The sequence below is a fragment of the Lycium ferocissimum genome, chromosome 2 (assembly GCF_029784015.1).
Source record: "Lycium ferocissimum isolate CSIRO_LF1 chromosome 2, AGI_CSIRO_Lferr_CH_V1, whole genome shotgun sequence".
NCBI lineage: Eukaryota > Viridiplantae > Streptophyta > Magnoliopsida > Solanales > Solanaceae > Lycium > Lycium ferocissimum.
In genome coordinates, this window is record NC_081343.1 from 27,968,794 (window position 1) to 27,991,680 (window position 22,887).

The 22,887-nt window shown below is 37.6% G+C and overlaps 1 pseudogene; it reads right to left on the reverse strand.

Moving 5' to 3' along the window:
• Positions 1-4,443: 4,443 nt before the first annotated feature.
• The window catches only part of LOC132034485 (L10-interacting MYB domain-containing protein-like), a 90,573-nt pseudogene continuing 72,129 nt past the window's right edge, over positions 4,444-22,887 (reverse strand).

A 22,887-nucleotide genomic window follows, 5' to 3' on the forward strand; every position in this document is an offset into this window, starting at 1 on the left:
TTGTTAAATTTTTTTTTAAAAAAAATAGAGCATTCTGACACTGGTATCGCTCTCGAATCTCTAAAATTTGAAAAGACAAACTCATGCACAAAATTTCTGTAATCATTCTTCTCAAACACTACTAAAAAACTGGTAAAAACCGACGAAAAAAAATCGATGGAAAAAACCGACGGAAAGACTAACAGATTCTATCGGTTTTTTCAATAATTTTTTTAAATATTTTTCTTTTAAGAAAACCGACGGACTGCGACGATTATTTTTTGCACAAAAATGAGCAAAAAAATATAATTATGTGTTATATTATTTTCTAAAATAAACTGATGGAGTCCGTCATTTTTTTTTAATTTTTTATAAAAAACTGACTGAGACGGAGTCTGACAGTTTTTAGAGCGAAAAACAGTATAAATTAAATGAATGTAAGTATATGAACAAAAAATATCAGTGGTCTAGTGGTAAAGCCCTTTAATGCCAAGGAACATACCCGGGTTTGACTCCAAGTTCCTACATTTCATTCTTTAATTTTTTTTTAAAAAAAAACAATGTGAGACCGTCAATTTTTTTTTAAAATTTTTTTTTAACAAAACCGACGGACTGGGTCAGTTTTAATCGACACAGTCCGTCGGTTACAAAACGCGAGAGAGAACTTGAGGAAAAAAGTTGAGGTTAAAGAATGAACTTGAGGAAAAAAAAACAGGGAGAGAGAAATATAGGTCTGAGGAATGGTTTAACTATTAATCTCACGAAGGTTTATGAGTTTGTATGCTGTTTGTATAAAAAATATATGGAGACCAAATTTGATAAGTTTTTCGATAGTTAAAGGACTAAAATCGGTAAGGATATAGTTAAGGGACCACTTTAGATCTACTCCCATAGATAAGGGACTATTTATGGCCTTTTCTCAATTACGATGATGACGGCTGAAATTTATTCATTTCCTCCTCCTTGCCATATATGTTGAATTTTCTGAAATTTAATAAATGATTTATTACAGCCCGTTTGGCTTAGCTTATAAGTTGCTCTTTTCAGTTTTTTTGAGTGTTTAGCTGGACAGCTTATAAGCCATTTTATGCTTAAAATATAACAACAACAACCCAGTGAAATCTCACAACGTGGGGTCTGAAGAGGGTAGAGTGTACACAGACCTTACTCCTACCAAAGTAGGACGGCTGTTTTCGAAAGACCCTCGGCTTATGCTTAAAATAAGCCCAAAAAATAAGTTGAGATAGCCCAATTTTTTTTTTTTTTGGGCTTATAAGCTATTTTCAGCTTATAAGTTCTTTTTTTTTTAAGCTAAGTCAAACAGGGCCTTAGTTGCATTGTGGAAAACATAATAAAATGAAACTTAGGGCCTGTTTGGAAAGCCACCCAGGTAATTGGAATGGGGTGTAGTTACGTCTGTTTGTTTGACCAAGTAATTACTTAGTTAGGTAGAAATTGAATGTAATTGAGAGGTTGTAATTACACTTTGAGAATTGGATGTAATTACACGCTATAGTTACAATGTTACTTTTTAGTTTCTTTCTTTTTTAATTTATTTTTATTTTTAAAATATATTTTTATTTTTATATTATTTACCTTGCATTTCCTTTCTTCTCACTACCGACCTTTACTTCTTGTGATTCCATGTAATTGCTCATATTTTTTTATCTTATTCATTTAGCATAACTGTGTTATTATTCTAATTTTGAAAACTACAACTCTTAATATTAGAAAGAATGAGTCATTAACAAACTTGGCATATAGTGAATGAGGTTAACTTAGAGCCCGTTTGGATTAGCTAAAGAAAGTGGTGTTTAAGCATAAGTACTTAAAGTACTTTTTAAGTGTTGAAACTTATTTTATAAATAAGTAGTTACGTGTTTGGATAAGAGTGTTGAAGCTGAAAATAAATTGTTGATGTGTTTGGTATACAAGTATTGTTAAGCACTTTTTTTGTCAAAATGACTGAAATACCCTTAAAGCTGTTAACACTATAAAATCTGATTACCATAAAAAAATTAATTCTAAATTGATTCAAATTAAAATTAATTTATATTTTAATTCAGTTCCAATATAACTGATTATTTAAGTTAATTTTATAAATATATGTTACTTTTAAAGAACTATCAAAACCATGTTCTCAATGTCCAAACTATTAAATTTACATAAATGGAACATTACGTGTTAGTGGGAGTAGAGACAACCAGGGGAATTATTTTGATTCAAATTGTTTTATCAACCTTCGTTGTTTCACATAATCCAAGGATCAATGTACAAGAATAAAAGTGCTAATATGGCCGGAAGCTATAAATACAAAAAGTGGAAAATATTCATATAATACAAGCATCAAGCATTAGAAATTTCACTAGCAATCATATCACGAAACCCCATCCAATAGACATCACTTTGTTCTCCCACGTTTTCAACATCTACATTGTTAGCTCTTGAAGTTGTGCCAACATTAGAATTAACCGATGGAATATATCTTTCATTCTCAGCTGTTTTGAATGCATCATCCACATTGCAATTCTTTCTAATATAATTGTGAATGCTCATAGTAGCAAGCACAATGTCCCTTTGAGTATCAATGTGATAGTAAGGCATGCCTCGCAAAATAGACCATCTTGCTTTCCAAATGCTAAATGTGCGCTCTACTATGTTTCTACAAGAAGAATGCAAATAGATAAGTTTTTCAATGCGTCCTCTTGGCTCTCGCAATTTTCGTGTTTGCATCCCGGCTAAATTCAACTAGGTGATATCTCACATTATCTCCTTTGTATGGAGCCATGTATCCATTCATGTGCAAATATCCTACATTTACTAGATAATATTTGTTTACGCGTGGATGTGGAAAGTTGAGCTCTCGTCTACGAAGAGCCTCACCAAATATACGACTACCATGAGCTGCTCCTTCGCACCCAGCCTATGCAAATGTAAAACACATATTAAAATCTACAATAACAAGAATGTTCTGAGCCGGATAACCTTTACGTCCAATCTATGGTATCTCTTGACCTTGCGGTAATCTAAATTTAACATATGTGCCATCAATTGCTTCAATACAATCCTACAAATATATACATGTATAAAATTAACTTTACTAAGTAATTGTGAGAGAATTAGTAAACATGAGTTCTTTTATTGAAATTAAAGAAGAAACATACATGCTTGCACATCTCTAAAGTGTAACAAAGTACTATGCAAAAAGTATAATTTTAAAGTACTGGTTACTTAGTTTAAAGTATTATGCAAAAAGAACTGGTTACTCACTTTAAAGTATAACAAAGTATAATTTTGAAGAAACTGGTTACTTATTTTAAATAAAGGAAGATATCTTTCGTTACATGGCTTGTGAGCTCCTGCACCATCATTATAATTTGGATATGGTCTGACCATATCTCTTGCAAGCTTACAAACAGCCTTTAAAACACTATGAAAGTGTCTATGAATCATCTCTCCTGATTGTTGAAAGATGTCTTGTATCATTCGATATCTAGCTCCATGTGCACAAGTCATCAAGAACATGCCTAACACTTCATGTATAGAAATTCCACGCGTGGGTTTAAGCCCATATTTTTCAGTTAAGTCATTGGATAGATCAATGAACACCGCCTTCTTCAATTGAAAATTTTCATAACAACGAGTCTCATTTCCTCGTAATATCTCTTGAATAAATTCATTTCCAGAGAGCTTTGATCAATGACAAGGTTCTTTGCATATGTATTTTTTATAATGCATCAAAATGTACTTACCTGTTATTTGACACAAAGCCATTCGTTCCTTCTCATCTTGCTCCCTCCGAATTTCTTCTAGTTCTTGATCTTCGTCATCTAACAAATCACTTAGATGAGAAGATGCCACGTTGTTAATATCCTAACTCTCCATTTAACTGAAAACAGAAATGACTCAAATTAGTAAAGAATGGAAGCTCTAAACAATAAAATTCATGCGAAATCAGTAGTTTCTAACTTCCAAGACAGTTTTTGAACCCAACTCGAATAACGTAGCCCTTTTACAAGATCAGCTGTAAGACCAGTTAACATAATACAGCGCCAGAGATGAACATATCACAAGCAGTAGCTACAACCATACCCTAGTTTGAAGCTCCAACAGCTTTACTTTAGAACCTAATTTCAAGATTTATTAGAAACTCCATTGTTTCAATAGTTTACAACTCTAAAATCAGCAAAGAATGCGACACTCATCTCTTTCTTTACAAAATCACATTGTGCATCTCAAATTACTATTCTATCAGTAAACAATACGACACCCATACTTCCCACATGACTAATTCATTAAGGTCAACACAACAACACCAAAAATACATAAAGTTTACACGTACAACCATAAGTTTAGGGATACAACCACAACGTCTAAACAAGAAGCCATAAATAAAGTTTACATGTACAACCATAATGTTCGAACATGAAACAATAAAAATATTTAACCACAACAACACATTCTTCACATTTTCTTAAGGTGTAACTGATAGTTATACTCTAACCAAGACTTCCGAACTTCGCCAGTAGTCATCTTAAGAAATAGTTGATGCACGTCTTTCTTAAGAAACATGTTGCAAGTATAGTTTTACATTTCACTCCCTTCAGGAATATCAAGAAAATTTGCCAACACGTTCCTACACTTATCGATGACGGGATCATCTACTGAAGGAGATGTAAACAAAGGCTTTTGATAGACATAAACTCTATTAGTGAGTGTGTATCCTCTCTCATTAATGTTGCACCAGATTTTGTCTTACTTTTTTTTTTTTTACTTGAGTGCTAGTACCAATACCATCAATTGACTTTCGTCTTTTAAGTGATGGCTTAGGAAACATAAAAGGTTCCACATTCTGTAAAACATCACTTTCATCACTCCCTTCATTATTAGGATTAATAAAGTGTTCTCTTTCATAGACATCAATATCATTTATTCCTTCTTCGTTGAGACCTACTCCAATTCTAGACAATTGTTCTTTATTCGCTGCATGTGCTCTTTCTCCTATAGCAAAAATATCATAAAACAACGCGTCATAATGAAACCATATGAGCGAAAGATCTATTTTCCTAAACTTTTTGTATCGATCATCCTCCTGTAACAAAAAGTTCAAAACTACTTTAAGCAAACCAAGAAATTTAGCAAAGAAAGAAACAAGAAAGGCATATAGAACAATGTGAGAGATGTAACTTAATTTTTCACTCTCAGCAATTATCATTTGCCATAATTATATTTTTCGTGGCATCCCATCCTAAACCTATCTCCCCTCTCATCAACTTCTTAAAAGGAGTCCAATTTCTTTTCATGTTATTCCAATGATTTTCATTTATTTTTTATCATAGTGTCCTCCCTTATCTGTCACGACCCAAATTCAAGGATCATGATGGCACCTGCACCCTCCTACGGATAGGCGTACCATTCTAGAGTAATAATTCATTTAGAAAGAAAAGTAAGAAAATCATTCACATCATTGAAATTATCCAAGAAGTCTTATCATAAATGTAGTAAGTACGGAGCAATGCTTAGTCAAATAAAACCTCAAAATCTGGTCAAACTCGTACAAAAGCTTCTACAGAAATTACAAGTCTTAGTCAATCCAGAAATACAAACTGTCTCAGAATGAAGGAACAAGATAATATAAAGTAGAGAGAGTCCAGAGTTGCAGATCCAGCTGTCGCTCACCCTAGAATCTTGGAATGATAGCCTTGGAATCAGCCACGTGGAATAGGACTGGAGCACGGGTATGTATCTGCACCAGAAAATAGTGTAGCAGGTGTAGATGAGACAAAACCACTGGTACTCGGTAGGTAACACATACAACATATAAAGGTTGAAACAGAACATCACACATCCAACATCTATATGCCTTTTTATAACCTTAATCATGTTCAACCCCAACAGACGGTAGCCAATAATCATGTGAGAATGCAATGAGTCAAATGAACGTAGCACTGGCCAAAACTCATACCCGGTACACACACACTAGTGTTCATTCCATCTAGTCGTGACCCATGGGGGACTCGCAAGGTCTACATATGTTACACCCCGTAGGTTCGTACGTGAAAATTTATAAGTGTTGGAAGTTCTAAGTACGGTTACTGGAGTTACCTTTAAGGATATATGAGATTAAATGACCCAAACTTATGGTTACGAGGGTTTAAGTACATATAATAAGCTATGGAAGTTTTCGGGATCAAGCAAATCGAAGAAAATAAATTTGTCGAAAATTTGGAAAAAGTTGACAGAATTTTAGGTCAACTTTGGAGGGATATATCTCCTAGTATATTGAGAGTTTTAAGGTGTTTCAAAAGCCTAAAATGAAGTTCGTCGAGTCTAGCTTCCAACGCAACAAACCGCTCATCGATACAATATCGAAGTAGAGAATTATGGACGTTACAAGTCCAGCTGACTGAGCAGAAACGCGTGCTACAGTACTGCTACAGTATTGCTACACGAAGTTGAACTAATATAAAAGGGGCTTGCCCCTCTTTTTCAGCCAAAAAACCTCTTCCAAATTGTTCCAAAATCCTCTAGAAATTTCCCCAACTTCCAAACCCAAATTTCAAGCCTAAATCAACGATAATTCCGGAATTCCGGTTTAGGCAACGTATAGTTGCGAGTATAAAATCGTATAGCGACGCGTGTGGTTCAAGTTTAAGGTGAATAAAGTGAAGTTCTTCTACTATAAGGTATGTTCTTGCTATTATTTACATGATTAAGATGATATAAAGGTTTAGCAATTCTTGAAAAGGAAAGAATCATAGGAGAAAAATCATAAAAAGTTGAATTAAAGTTGATGGCCATGAGGTGAGTTTGAAAGAGAATTTTGGATTAATTTGAGACTAATTGAATATAATTCTTTGATTATGGTATTATGGATGTTGATATGGTTGGTTTGGATATTGGAGAAACATCGTGTGGGATGTTTTATGGAATATACTGATATTGATATGGTTGTTGATGTTGTTGGTATTGTTTGGGAGTTGTTTTGGTATTTGGAGGAGGTAAAGAATATAGGGGAGATGCTGCCGAAATTTCGGCAGATTGTAGAAAGATTTATTTGAAAGACTAAAACAAGCGTATAAAGGTGAGTCTAACAATAGTATAAATTTTCTTGAATATAGATTTACGAGCTAAGGATAAGCGATGAGTAGTTAAAGTTAAGGCGACCAAAAAGGTATGTTAAGGCTAAACTCTTTCTTTCTAAAGGCATGATTCTTTCGTTATAAACCTTTGTGCCATATCCATAATATCCTTGCCTCCACAAATGCTAAGAAGCCTATGAATCTCATGATCCTTATGATATTATTGAGCTTATTCATGATCTTGAGACTATTATTTGAGATTGATCTCACCTCATAATACTTGTTCTTTCGAGGTGAGATATAGCGATGACGATTCTATTTCTAATGCTATATAAGTTCATAATTCTCGAGACTCCCATGACATCGTCGACTACACCTTATGATGGTTGATCCTTCAAAGAAGGATATAGTGATAATGATAATGCTAATTATGATGTTGATTTCATTTATGTATTTTTATGTATATGTATGTATGTATGCATTTCATCCCACTTATCAGTTGGGTATAACATCGAGTCCTGCAAGGGCCGAGTACGGATGACATCGAGTCCCGCAAGGGCCGGGTACGGATGACACGGAGTCCTGAAAGGGCCGGGTACGGATGACACCGAGTCCCCAAGGGCCGGGTACGGATATGACAGATGTATGTATAGTAAGTGAATGTGAGTGCATATGTATGTATGTTGTGTATGGATGTGTATGAAATGTTTTTCCTGTAGACAAGTAGTTTACATGATAGATATCTTGAGAAGAGTATGAGGTATAATTACTTACTTTATCTTATGTTATCTTCATTCTGATATCATACTACTATTCATGCCTTACATACTCAGTACATTGCTCGTCCTGACGTCCTTTCTTATGGACGCTACGTTTATGCCAGCAGGTGTAAATAGATGAGACGAGGATCTTTCATCGTAGGCTGCCTTCAGGTACCAGTTTTGATTGGTGAGCTCCACTTCTTCCTGGAGCCTTACCGAGTCTGAGTTGCATATGTTTCTTTTTGTTACAAGAGGGTATGTCGGGGGCCCTGTCCCGACTTATATACTTCAGTCATGTTCATAGAGGCTTTGCGAACAGCCTTCCCGTGTACAAATTTTAGTCATAGTGTGACAAAGAGTAATGTCGATATCATGGGTCTATTGTACATTTACTTATGCATGATATTATGTTCATATTTAGCCTCTTGATCTTATTGTTTCCATTTGAGACACGAAGGATGTAAGTTATAAGTTGGTTCGCTCGATTTCTATAAGGTGCCGGGTGCCAATCACGCCTTACCAAGGGTGGGGTATGACAAAGTGGTATCAGAGCTAGTTCTATCCTAGGGTTGTCTGTAAGCCGTGTCTAGCAGAGTACCACACTTATAAACAGGAGGCTGCAAGGCATTTAGGAAGGATTGACCCTTCTTTCTCATCTTAGATCGTGCCATAGAGCTAAATCATAGGATATGATGTCCCTGATTCTAACCCCAAATGTTTTGATCATGGATAAGTAGTTGATTATGCCGCTACGAGATAATTGCTGAGAATTGAAGTTGTTCATTCGAAAGGTATGTTTCCTGTTTTATTAATATGGATAGACGTTGATATAAGAACTTGAGCAAGATATTATGGGCATTTGTGATTGCTCTGTGGGCATTGGATGTGTTTTCTGGACTGTGTACAGGAATGAGGTAGTAAGAATTATAGAGGAAACTCTACCGAAATTTTCACAAATTGAATTGTTTGCATGTTTATAGAGAAAGAGTAAAGGAAAAATATGACCATCAGCCGTTTGGTAAGTCATGATTGAAGAAACAACTATGAGACGCTTTCAAGGAGAAGTTTTAGAATGATTTTAAATTCAATTTAAAGAAGGAACCCTGAGGGAAAAATGATTAGCAGTTAAAGAAACTGGAATGAGTTGCATCCGAGATTTCGGGGGATTGAGACCTATTGGAAAGATAAGGAAAGTTGGCATTAGGAACTCAAATAAGGTATTACGATTTATAGATTGGATTGGTTAGTAAGAGGTAACAAAGAAATACCGATATGGAGAAGGAAGTTAATGAGTACGGAAGCTTCACCCTAGAAGTATATATATCTATACGAGATCAAGATGGGTTTGTACTCATAGTGGAATGTTTTGCAAACTTCTAGGTAGATATTATTAAGTGGCAGACGGAAAAGAGCACCTTAAGAGCAAAGAAAATCAAGGAGGACAGAAGTACGAGAAACTGCGGTTTTGAATTGATTAAAGGAAGTTATGTGACCATCGACGATAAGAGGAAGTTTAATAAATTAGTAAGGTTGGCCAAAAGTAGACAAAGGATGGCATAAGACAGTGGACTTGGAATAGAGATACGATTACAAAGGAAACAGGACGAAAATATGAGGAATGGACACACATACGAGCAAGCTATGATATCGTAAAGGGAAATGAGAAGTGAATGACAAGATGCACTTTATAGGTATTTCATGACGAAGACAAGGATTATCGGATAAGGTATTGGAGGAATTATGACACCCGACAATGGGGCAATTGAAAAGTAATAGGGAGCTATGAAGAAAGATGAGCTAAGGAAATGTAAGGAGAAGTCATGAAAGTAGACGGAGATAAGATCGCAAAAAAAAAAAAAAAGGGATTCAAAGATATAAATAGAGGAGACGAGCATTTAAGGACTTAAGAGATCCGCTTGACAGATAAACGGAAACAATAGATAATTGCATTAGACTTATTAAGAGAGAGTCGGGCAAAGGTCAACAAAATAAAGGGAGAACCCCAAAGGAAATGATTAAAGGATATTGCTTTTGGTCGAAACAAGTTGGTGACAATGAACTCTCATGGAACAAGTAAAATAATGGCTTCCCTTAAAAGGGTGGGGGGGGGGGAGGGGAGGGGGAGGAATGGAGGTTTACAGATAAGGAAAGAACGAAACGATTTGAATTCGTTGCAGGACAAAGACCCTTATTTAAGAGTTCACTCCTAATTTATTAGACGAACTAAGGAATCAGAAACTTTAAGGGTAAGTTGAAGGAAAGGAATCATTAAGGAAGAGATTTGTGATGTTTGATATAAGTACAAGAGCTACCGTTAGCAAGCGCAAGTGCAAGAAATCCAACTAAGAGCAAGAGGAGTTAAGCAAAAAAATTCCGGTGTTAAACTGATTGATAAATAAGGTATCGCAAGGATTAATTTGACTACTATGGAAAGCAAAGGACGCTGTGATATGACTAGTTTGAGGATATAAAAAAGGAAGGAATGAGAATCTAAGAAGATGAAGTTAGGGGATATTGGTGAGAACAAGAAATTCTGAATGGAAATATGTATCATATAAAAGTGCAAACGGCAAAGGAAGAAAGATAACATGTGTAATTCAAATAAGTTTTTGTTTTAATTGAGCAAGTGAGCAAAGTTATTATCAGTGAATGCAGGTAAGAACATGTTACATCCCGCGTTTTATGCGTTGGAAAGCGTGCGAGTCAAATGACATTAGTAACAGAAGGGAAGTTATCCCCCAAGCTTATAGGTGGTTAAAGTGATGGTACAGATGTATCGTAAGGATCAGAAGTTAAACAAATCGAAGAAAATAAGATTCGTCGAGGTTCGAAATTTATTTGAATGGAATACGGTCCAAGCTATAATATCCCGTATAATGGACCAGGAAATTGAACCGTCCAACATGAGCAAATTTACCCGAGCCTGGAGAATTCGATCATATCCAAGGATGAAAATCAAGAGCTGGGTGTACAAAAAGAATGAAGTCCCGAAATGATTTAAGGTGGAAGAGTGTGACGACGATGATTGAAAATAATATTTTGTGTGGTGCAAACAGGGATATGGGCTAGTGCTATATCACATGAATATAATAATGAGCATATGAAGTATGTTAAAAATAGGTACCATTTAAGTGAATTGAGACCAAGAACTTAACTATGTGTATAATCGAATAAGTGGTGAGATCGTAGTGGAAGCAAATAAATTATTTATTGTTGGATAAGTATTGAATGGATACAACTAGATGATCATGTACAGGTGGCATGAAATGAGTATGGATGGATTCAATAAGTTGATAATGACACATGAGTGTCAAGTCCACGTGTAAGCACAAAAAGGACGCATTTAAGTCTCTTTCTCAATATTTTAATATTCAATTATAGGGAATATATGTACGTATATATTTTCTGCAATATCAAGGAGAGGAGCTACATTTTATTCTCTTAATATTCAGCAAGGTGAAGTCAAATTTTAAGGAAGAAACGTATGGTTCTTCTAAAGAACGATATTCGGGGTTTGCTCAATACTTTGAGCTCGTTGTTCCGTTTTGTCACGTTGTTTAATCCGGGCTTTTGTCGAAGTGAAGTAAGGTGGAGGAAGAGTACTTCTTGGCATATAAGGTAAGAAATCCTCTCTCCTAGATGTATTTGAGTTATCCGAGTCGTATCTACGTTGCTAGATGAAAGAATTACGAAAACTAAATCGGAAATCGGATAAATTGTTGTTGTTATCATATAGGCTGTTTGGTGGTTGTTATGAATTGTTTTGTGGGCTGGAATATCATGGGATTGGCTGTAGTTGTTGTTGTTGTGTTTGTTGTTATACTATGTATATACGAAAATAAAGAAGTGAATACAAGCATCGGTATAGGAATGTATATTGGGCTGTTTTGGAGGTGATTTAAGAATGGATTTAATTCTATTTGGATATGTATTTGTTGATATTTTTATTGGTATTGTGATTGATATTTTGGCTAAATTGGAATCATGAGGATTATTAAGTTTTTAAAAGAAGATGCTACCCGAATATCGTTAGATTTCTAAGTAATTAAGGATTGGTTTGAAAGAGTATCCTAATTTAATTATTGGCATATTTGTAGATTGGTGAAGCCCGAGACCTAAGTTATGGTTAACTTGAGAAGCGACAAGGTATATTAAGGCTATTCCCTTTTCTTCTTTTGGCATGGTCTATATGAAACAAACGAACGCCGAACGTATAAACTCCAAAGAAACTCCTATTCTTAGAAATACTACGAATGGCTAATGTTCTTGATTTCCAAAGCTATTTCATTATGTCCCGATACGTTTCTATGATTCCCGAAGTCCTATTTTGATATTATAATCCATAGTGACATTCGAGGGGTTATGCTTCCGTGTTGTTCAAAGAGTTCCAAAAATAATCTTATGAGTCTCACTTGCATTCATTTGCTTCACATATGTATATTAAGGCCATCCTTTCTTTCTTTTTGGCATGAATTACATAAACCGAGCGAACAACAAACATATATGACTCCAAGGAACTCTAGTTCTCAATAGTCCACGACATGATAGTTGTCTTTGATTCTCAAGTGTTGGTTCATTCTAAATTATTCTATTGAGTCTCGTATGATGATATAGTTTGCATATGGTTGCTTATGATATTCTACTCGCATACGTCGTTAATATATCATTCATCAAGTCAACAACCAAAATGTGTTCGTGCACGATTTTCATTGCATTTGTTATGAGACCCTACTAGGAGGGCCACACACGTATATATATGATTATTTTACCGAGTCCCACACTACAACAACACGGGTACGTATATATATGATTACTTCACCGAGTCCCTCAACAGAGGGTCAGTGTACGATATATATTTATATTTCTACCAGTCCCTTACTAAAGGGCTTTTATCATACATTTACATTTTTAGTCATTGCTACTTGGGGCTATTCATATTACCATGGTTTCTCATACATTTATTATGGCTTATGTCTCTTTCTTTATGATTAGTTCTTCATACTCGGTACATTGTTGAGACGTCCATTTGAACCAAGGATTTTCTTGTTCTGCCAATTGTCCCATTGTTTTACAGGTAAAAAGTATTCAGAAAACATGGTTGGCTATCAGATTGGCAAACTCCATTTTCTTCCCCCGGAGCAAGAATCTTATGGCCATTATAGTTATCCATGCAGACGGTATGTCCTCCGTCCCGATTTATATGATTCAAGTGTTTACTCTTAGAGGCTTTGCAGACAGTGTCCTATGGTTAGTATGTTGAGATGTCGTGCGTTGAGTAAAGCGACCATGTAGGCCGTTATGTCAATTGGACTTACTCAATTTTTGATTAATTGAGTATCGTTCGCAAATTTCTATGATTTATAAAGTACTTTATTATATGTCCAGTTTCATTATGTGAATGCTTTCGCAAAACTCTAAGTAACAAATGCCCATCATGCCCTATCCATGGGGTGTGACAAATCATGGACATTTACCTTAGAACGAACTAAAACTTTTAACATTCGAGGACGAATGTTTTTGAAGGGGGGAGAATGTTACACCCGTAGGTTCGTACGTGAAAATTTATAAGTGTTGGACGTTCTAAGTACGGTTAACGGAGTTACCTTCAAGGATATATGAGATTATATGCGTCAACCTTATGGTTACGAGGGTTTAAGTTCATATAATAAGCTATGGAAGATTCCGGGATCAAGCAAATCGAAGAAAATAAATTTGTCGAAAATTTGGAAAAAGTTGACAAAATCTTAGGTCAACTTTGGAGAGATATATCTCCTAGTATATTGCGAGTTTTGAGGTGTTTAAAAATCCTAAAATGAAGTTCATCGAGTCTAGTTTCCAACGCAACAAACCGCTCATCGATACGATATCGAAGTAGAGAATTATGGACGTTACAAGTCTGGCTGACCGAGCAAAAACGCGTGCTACAGTATTGCTACACGAATTTGAACTAATATAAAAGGGGCTTGCCCCCTCTTTTTCAGCCAAAAACCTCTTCCAAATTTTTCCAAAATCCTCTAGAAATTTCCCCAACTTCCAAACCCAAATTTAAAGCCTAAATCAACGATAATTCCCGAATTCTGGTTCAGGCAACGTATAGTTGCGAGCATAGAATCGTATAGCGACGCGTGTGGTTCAAGTTTAAGGTGAATAATGTGAAGTTCTTCTACTATAAGGTATGTTCTTACTATTATTTACGTGATTAAGATGATATAAAGGTTTAGCAATTCTTGGAAAGGAAAGAATCATAGGAGAAAACTCTTAAAGAGTTGAATTAAAGTTGATGGCCATGAGGTGAGTTTGAAAGAGAATTTTGGATTAATTTGAGACTAATTGAATATAATTCTTTGATTATGGTATTATGGATGTTGATATGGTTGGTTTGGATATTGGAGAAACATCATGTGGGATGTTTTATGGAATATACTGATATTGATATGGTTGTTGATGTTGTTGGTATTGTTTGGGAGTTGTTTTGGTACTTGGAGGAGGTAAAGAATATAGGGGAGATGCTGCCGAAATTTCGGCAGATTGTAGAAAGATTTATTTGAAAGACTAAAACAAGCGTATAAAGGTGAGTCTAACAATAGTATAAATTTTCTTGAATATAGATTTACGAGCACAGGAGGACAAGCGATGAGTAGTTAAAGTTAAGGCGACCAAAAGGTATGTTAAGGCTAAACCCTTTCTTTCTAAAGGCATGATTCTTTCGTTATAAACCTTTGTGCCATATCCATAATATCCTTGCCTCCACAAATGCTAGAAGCCTATGAATCTCATGATCCTTATGATATTATTGAGCTTATTCATGATCTTGAGACTATTATTTGAGATTAATCTCACCTCATAATACTTGTTCTTTCGAGGTGAGATATAGCGATGACGATTCTATTTTTAATGCTATATAAGTTCATGATTCTCGAGACTCCCATGACATCGTCGACTACACCTTACGATGGTTGATCCTTCAAGGAAGGATATAGTGATAATGATAATGCTAATTATGATGTTGATTTCATTTATGTATTTTTATGTATATGTATGTATGTATGCATTGCATCCCACTGATCAGTTGGGTATAACATCGAGTCCCGCAAGGGCCGAGTACGGATAACATCGAGTCCCGCAAGGGCCGAGTACGGATAACATCGAGTCCCTCAAGGGCCGAGTACGGATGACAACGAGTCCCGCAAGGGCCGAGTACGGATGACACCGAGTCCCGAAAGGGCCGAGTACGGATGACACCGAGTCCCGAAAGGGCTGGGTACGGATGATACCGAGTCCCGAAAGGGCCGGGTACGGATATGACAGATGTATGTATAGTAAGTGAATGTGAATGCATATGTATGTATGTTGTGTATGGATGTGTATGAAATGTTTTTCCTATAGATAAGTAGTTTACATGATAGAGATCTTGAGAAGAGTATGAGGTATAATTACTTACTTTATCTTATGTTATCTTCATTCTGATATCATACTACTATTCATGCCTTACATACTTAGTACATTGCTTGTACTGACGTCCCTTCTTATGGACGCTGCGTTCATGCCCGCAGGTGTAAATAGACGAGACGTGGATCTTTCATCGTAGGTCGCCTTCGGTGCATACGCTTGATTAGCAGCTCTAATTCTTCCTGGAGCCTTACCGAGTCTGAGTTGCATATGTCTCTTTTTGTTACAAGAGGATATGTCGGGGGCCCTGTCCCGACTTATATACTTCAATCATGTTCATAGAGGCTTTGCGAGGCGCTTCCGTGTACGCCTTAGTCATAGTGTGACAAAGAGTAATGTAGGCATTATGGGTCTATTGTACATTTACTTATGCATGATATTATGTTCATATTTAGCCTCTTGATCTTATTGTTTCCATTTGAGACACGAAGGATGTAAGTTATAAGTTGGTTCGCTCGGTTCCTGTAAGGTGCCGGGTGCCAATCACGCCTTACCAAGGGTGGGGTGTGACAACATACTTCTCAACACCATCCAGCATGTACCCTTGGACTGGGTGAGAATCATATCATATCATGTTATATCATCTCCAGGCAACCCAAGCCATCATACCCATAATCATTTCCCTTCGGGCTTAAACACATCAATCTTACCTTTTTACCGGTGTCGACGGACCATCTCATATGTCATAAATGCCTCATCACAATGAATGTATAAATGTATGCATGCTTGGATAAGTACAAGATGCACGGTAACAAGTGTCGTCAGAGGCATGAAGTAAGGAATGAATATGTACACATCATGAATCTCATATCACCTCAAGGTCAAGATTGATGCCACTTTCATACTATAAATGAGGTATGGTGTGATGAATGCAAAATAAGTCAATAATTTTTCACGAATAAGTCAAACATGGCTATCATAGACCAAATAAGCAACAGCCATATCAACCTAAGTGGATTTATCACCACAACCAATGCCCGTAGGCCTATCATGTATTCCCCGACACAACATCCTAATCCTGCGACAATTTCCCAAAACAGATACAGTGGTACCCACCTAAGTGTTCATCACAACCACTAACGTGGGACCCCCTTCACCCACCCAATACCCCATCAACATTTATAGGTAATATACGCCCTCCAATCGGAGTCTAAAAGAAGTAAACCATAACCTACCTCAAGGTTGAGCTGATGCTACGAACACTATACTTGAGCCTTCCCTTTTTGAAGCGCCTCCAAATGAGCAAAGTCTAACAAGATACTAATTTAATATTAAAACACGATTCCAAAGACACCCATACTGTCATAGAAGAAATTCGGGTGGTGAAGTCAATTCAAAATCTCATTCCTAAACTCTGAGAGTCAAAACGGTAATTTATCTAGAATCTGAGTTCAACTATATGAAATTAGTGTTCTAAAAGGTTACACGATTCTAACAACACCTATAATACTATGGTTTAACCCGGAACCCAAAATACACCCAAAACAACCACACCCGAGCCCCAAGGGCAAAACTGGAAATTTAGTTTAAAAATAGTTTACCCAAAGCCCAAATAGCCTAATCCCAGAAAATCATGCAAATAATCATGGGTTGTTCTTCAATTTATCAAAACCCCCAATTTTAACCTAGGGCTAAAACCCCCAATTTTGTACTTAGGAGTCATGATTAGAATCATAAATAAATAGGAGAAATCATTAGTTATCACTTAGATAAAGGTCTAGGACTTACTCCAATGAAGAAACTTGCAAATAGCACTTGATTTCACCTTAAATCAAGCTCTATAGCTTCTAAAATGGTGTATGAAGAATAAAACTCGCATTTGGGGTTTAAATCTGCCTAGCTACTAAATGGCCTTCGCGATCGCGAGGCCCTTCATTGTGATCACGAGGCATTCCCAGGCTGACTCATCGGGATCACAAGGCTATGGCTCGCGATCGTGATGAACCGCAACTCGCCCCTGCCCCACATGTATTCCCTCGCGATTGCGAGCCACCTGGCGCCATCGCGAGTAAGGACACTAGAAAAATCTGGTTTTCACTAAGTCCCGATCCAACCCTCGAAACTCATTCGGAAACCTACAGACACAAACCAAACATGCATTTCAATCATAATATAGGCTACCACACTCGCATTTCCACAAAAAGGTCGTCTTGACCTGGGGTTGACTATTATCAACTTCAAAATACCAAAACTCAACTTTCCAAACCAAGACCTAAATCATACTTGAACGCCTCGAGATCTGAACCAGCTATACTACGAAGTCAAAAATCACGTTCGGACACTCGATAGAATATCGAAATTCAATTCCGGATGGGTTTACCCAAAGTTAACTATTCATCAACGTTTTCACTCAAAATCAAACTTAAGGATTTTAAACTTAGATTTCTCATCCCAATTCTAATCTGGCTACCTCGATAATCGTGCTACCCATCCCAACAAGTCAAAAACACCAAACTAAGACTTAAGGAAGGGTTGTTTAGGAAAAATTGGGTGAAATCACTAAAATGACATGGTAGGTTGTTATGTCATCCCTCACTTAAACACACGTTCTACCTTGAACGTAAAGAGAAAGAAAGTACCTGAATCAGTAAAAAGCTAGGGATATCTACTCCGCATATCCGACTCGATCTCCCAAGTAACCTCCTCGACCGGACGATGCTTCTATTGGACCTTCACCAAAGCTATCTTTTTGGACCTCAACTTCCGAATTTGCCTGTCTAGAATGGTAACTGGCTCTTCCTTAAAAGTCAAACTCTGATCAAGCAACACTGAATTCCACTGAATCAGATCAGAACCAATCCGAATAGTATTTCTTAAGCATCGAAACATGAAATACGAGATGAACACCTGATAGACCGGGTGGCAAAGCCAACTCATAGGCCACCTCACCAACACGGTGAACAATCTCAAATGACCTAATGTACCTCGGACTAAACTTGCCCTTCTTCCCAAACCTCATTACACCCTTCATAGGTGAAACCTTCAATAGAACTCGCTCACCAACCATGAACTCCAAATCATGAACCTTTCTATCCGCATAACTCTTCTATCTACTCTGAGCAGTGAGGAGCCTCTCCTGGACCTACTTGACTTTATCCAAGGAATTTCGTAGCAAATCCGTACCCTAAGGCCTAACTTCAAACGCATCAAACCATCCAACAGGCGAACGACACCTCCTACCATATAATGCCTTAAATAGGGCCATCCCAATACTGGAATGGTAACTGTTGTTGTAAGCAAACTCCGCCAAAGTTAGAACTGGTCCCAATGGCCACCAAAGTCAATCACACAAGCCCGTAAGGTAAAACCCTAAGACTGACTATTGGTCTGAGGGTGAAATGTAATACTGAGCCTAACTCGGGTACCCAACTCCTTCTGCATGGACCGCCAAATGTGAGATGTGAACTAAGTCCCTCGATAAAAAATGATAGAAATGGGAACCCCATGCAAATAAACTACCTCCCTGATATAGATCTTGGTCAACTTCTTTGAAAGTAGTCTAAATCGGTATGAAGTGAGCTGATTTGGTCAATAGTCCACAATGACATCAAATATCCCCAAAGTCTGTGGCTGCCCTACCACAAAGTCCATAGCAATCTGTTCCCACTTTCACTCAGGAATGAGCATCCTCTGAGTAATCTCACCAGGGTTTTGGTGCTCGTACTTCACTTGCTGGCAATTCAAACACCTAGGCACAAACTCTGCTACGTCCCTCTTCATACTACACCACCAATAATGTTGTTTCAAATCTCGATACATCTTTGCAGCCCCTAGATGAATAGAGTACCTCGAACCATGGGCCTCCTCCATGATCAATTTAGTCAAATCCCCCACTTGGGGAACACATACGCGACCCTTGATCCTCAAAACACCATCATAATCTAGAATCTCCTCCTTGGACTAACCTTGCAACATCTTGTCCCGAATCTTACACAACTTCATATCATCGAAATGTTAGGTCCTAATCTGCTCCAATAAAGAAAAGCGTGCCTCCACACAAGCTAGAACCTTGTCAGGTTCTCATCACGTTATTTGCCAAAGACTGAGCGTCCATAGCAAACGGACGCTCACTAGCCTGTAACCAAGCTAGGCTACCCATACTCATGACTTCGACTCGAGTCGCCGCACCGTTGGCCTTGCCCGAATGATAAAGAATGGTCATATCATAGGCAACTCCAACCATCTCCGCTGCCTCAAATTGAGATCCTTCTGATTGGATATATATTGAAGACTCCGGTGATCGGTAAACACCTCACAATACACACCATATAGATAATGTCTCCAAATGTTCAAAGTAAAGACCATCGCAGCCAACTTCAAGTCATGAGTGGGATAGTTCTTGTCGTGCACCTTCAACTGCCTCGAAGCATAGGCTATGAACTTTCTTTTTTGCATAAACACACACCCGAATCCGATCCAAGAAGCATCACAGTATATATTAAACCCCTCTTCCTCAACAGATAAAGTCAAAATCGGAGCTGAAGACAACAAAGTCTTGAGCTTTTAGAAGCTCGCCTCTCACTCATCCGACCATTGGAACACCACATTCTTCTGAGTCAGTCCAGTTAAAGGTAATGAAATAGATGAGAATCCCTCCACAAAACGACAATAATAACTAGCCAGGCCAATGAAACTCCGAATCTCGATGATCAAAGTAGGTCTAACTTAGTCACTAACCGCCCTGATATTCTTAGGATCCACTATGATACCATCCTTAGACACCACAAGTCCCAAAAATGACATAGAACTAAGCCAGAACTCACACTTAAAAAGCTTAGCGTAGAGTTGCTTTTCCTTCAAAATCCTAAGCACAATCCGCAAATACTGCTTATGCTCCTCTCTAATCCGGGAGTAAATCAAAATATCATTGATGAAAATGATCACAAAGGAATCCAAGTACGGCCAGAAAACACCGTTCATCATATCCATAAAGGCTGCTGGGGGCATTGGTCTGTCCAAAGGACATAACCAAAAACTCATAATGACCATAACGAATCCTGAAAGCCGTCTTAGGGATATCTTCTGCCCTAATCTTGAATTGCTGATAGCCGGACCTCAAATCAATCTTAGAAAAGACTGAAGCACCTTGAAGTTGATCAAACAAGTCATCAATCCAAGGAATAGAGTACTTGTTCTTAATGGTAACCTTGTTCAATTGCTGGTAATCGATACACATACGCATGCCCGCATCATTCTTCTTTACAAATAATACCAGAGCCCCCATGGTGAAACACTAGGCCTGATGAATCCGTTACGCAGTATGTCTTGCAATTACTCCTTCAATTTCTTTAACTCTGAGGGCACCATCCGATATGGAGGAATAGAAATAGGCTTGGTGCCCGACTCCAAGTTAATACAGAAATCAAGATCATGATCAGGCGGAATACTTGGTAAATCTGTCGGAAAAACATTAGGAAATTCCCTCACTACTAGCACCGACTTAAGGGGAGGAGTGTCTGCACTAGTATCCCGAACATAAGCTAAGCAAGCCAAACACCCCCTCTCAACTATCTGTCTGGCCTAAAGGTAGGATATAACCTTCTGTAATGACCTTTCCATTCGTTATGGGAAATTAGGACGCTGTTGGGAATTCCGAGGTCGCGGGTAGATTCGTGAGGTGTCTTATTGTATGTATGCATACTTTGTGTTGTGTTTTTGAGGCCTTGGATGAAATGTGGGGTGATTGGGGGAAAAGCTGGAGAAAAACGAGCTTCTTCGCCCAAAATGCTGCTAGCCGAGACGGTAGGAGTTCATTGCGGCGGTACCGGCGTATGTGATGGGGTGACCATTTCGGTGGCCAGCCACTTTCTCTTGGGCCATTGCTCGCTATAGCGATGCCGCTATAGCGGAGTGGTGACTGCTATAGCGGTGAGCGGATTTTTCTTGGGTCCGCTATAGCGATGTCTTAGCCGCTATAGCGGGACCGCTGCAGTGGCGTAGTGACCGCTGCAGCGGTCGATGGGAAGGCAGAATCGGGTTTTAATGCCTTAGTTTTATATTTTCATTCATAACACACCAACACACTTTCCAACAAGCACCTAGAGAGAATTTTCAAGCTAGGGCAAGTTAACCTTGAGAGGTAAGTCTCTTTGCTTTCCATTCTACCATTCCATTCCCTCTGTTATTGTAATCATCTTTATGGGTCTTTAACGGTGAAAGTGAAGTAGGAACCCTAGAATATCAATAAACCTTCTAAACTTGATGGGTTGGGATTATTAACGCATATTTGTCATTTAAATGGATTGATTAGTTGCTATTTGTCATAAATTGAACATTTAGAATAGTAAACTAAGCGATTGAGACCTAGGGTTCTATAAAAATGGTGTCTTTGCCATAGAAAACTGTTTGTAATGGGAATGTTGGATATAATATGGTATAAATTGATAGTTTATGAATATTAGGGGCTTTGATAGGTTGTTGATCACCTAGAAAATCATCCACCCTTAGAATGGGGAGAGGGAAGGGTATTTCTTGCCTTGGTATTTGCAAATTGAGTAATGTGACTCATTGAGCCTTCTATTTTTAGACCGCCAACGTATTGAGGCTTTGAGGAAAGAAAAGGCTGTAGCAGAATGACAGGCATTGTTCCAGCTCTACTTTGACGTAGGTTACGGTTTACTTAAGTTAGACTTTTGGTTAGTTGATTGTATGTTTGGTGATCTCCTTAGGAGAAAGCATGTCTAGTTTTCATGCATGGTATTATGTGATCAATTCCTATGTGAATGTGATTGATTGATTGTGTAGGCTCCGTGCCATTATTTCTGTGTGATTAAATCTACAGTGGATATGTTATGATGAGAAGCTAATATAACCTTCTCAAGGGTATCGTGACATGGATTGATGAGTTGAATTCTTGATATTGGAAAGGTAAGAAATAATGTTATGTAAAAGGTATGGAAAGGCACTTATGTGACCTAGATTATGGGCGCGTGGTTGGAGGTTAGTTCCGGAAATGAGAGGTACATCGATATGTCCTGCCTCCGAGGTTCGTTTCGGAGCGGAAGGTTATGCTCGGGTTCGAGGAGTGTTTCGGAACGAGTGGTACATGGATACCATGGGTCCCCTGCAGGTCATGAATACTGAGCTAAGACATCAGCTGGCATGTATGTGCAGTGCGTGCGGTATCTGTGGTAAATTTATTTTCGTTGTTTGACTTACGTGATTGTGATGACATCTTGGTGGTTGATTGTGATTGTTCTTGGTTGACTTGCTGTGGTTTAGTGATATTCATGACTGTCGACTAGCTTATTTTATTCTATTGATTTTACGAAATATGCATAATACTAATCTTAGTCGACCTATGTTGCTTATTGGTACATAATGTTTGTACTGATACTAACTCGCTGCATTCTTTGAGTGCATATTTTTTTTGTAGAGACCACTGATCGTCCTCACATCTAGCGTGGAGGTTAATTGCTGACAGATTTTGGGGTGAGCTTTTTCCATGCCAGGACGCCCGAAGATCTTCTTGTTATGATGTCTTTTCGTACTCTAGACATTATGGATTACTTACTTGTTAGACTTCAGATTCTTAGAAATGTTTTCGGCTTAGAGTCATGTACGATGACTTTCAGATTTTGGGGATTGTAATAGTTAGAACTTTCGCACTTACTACA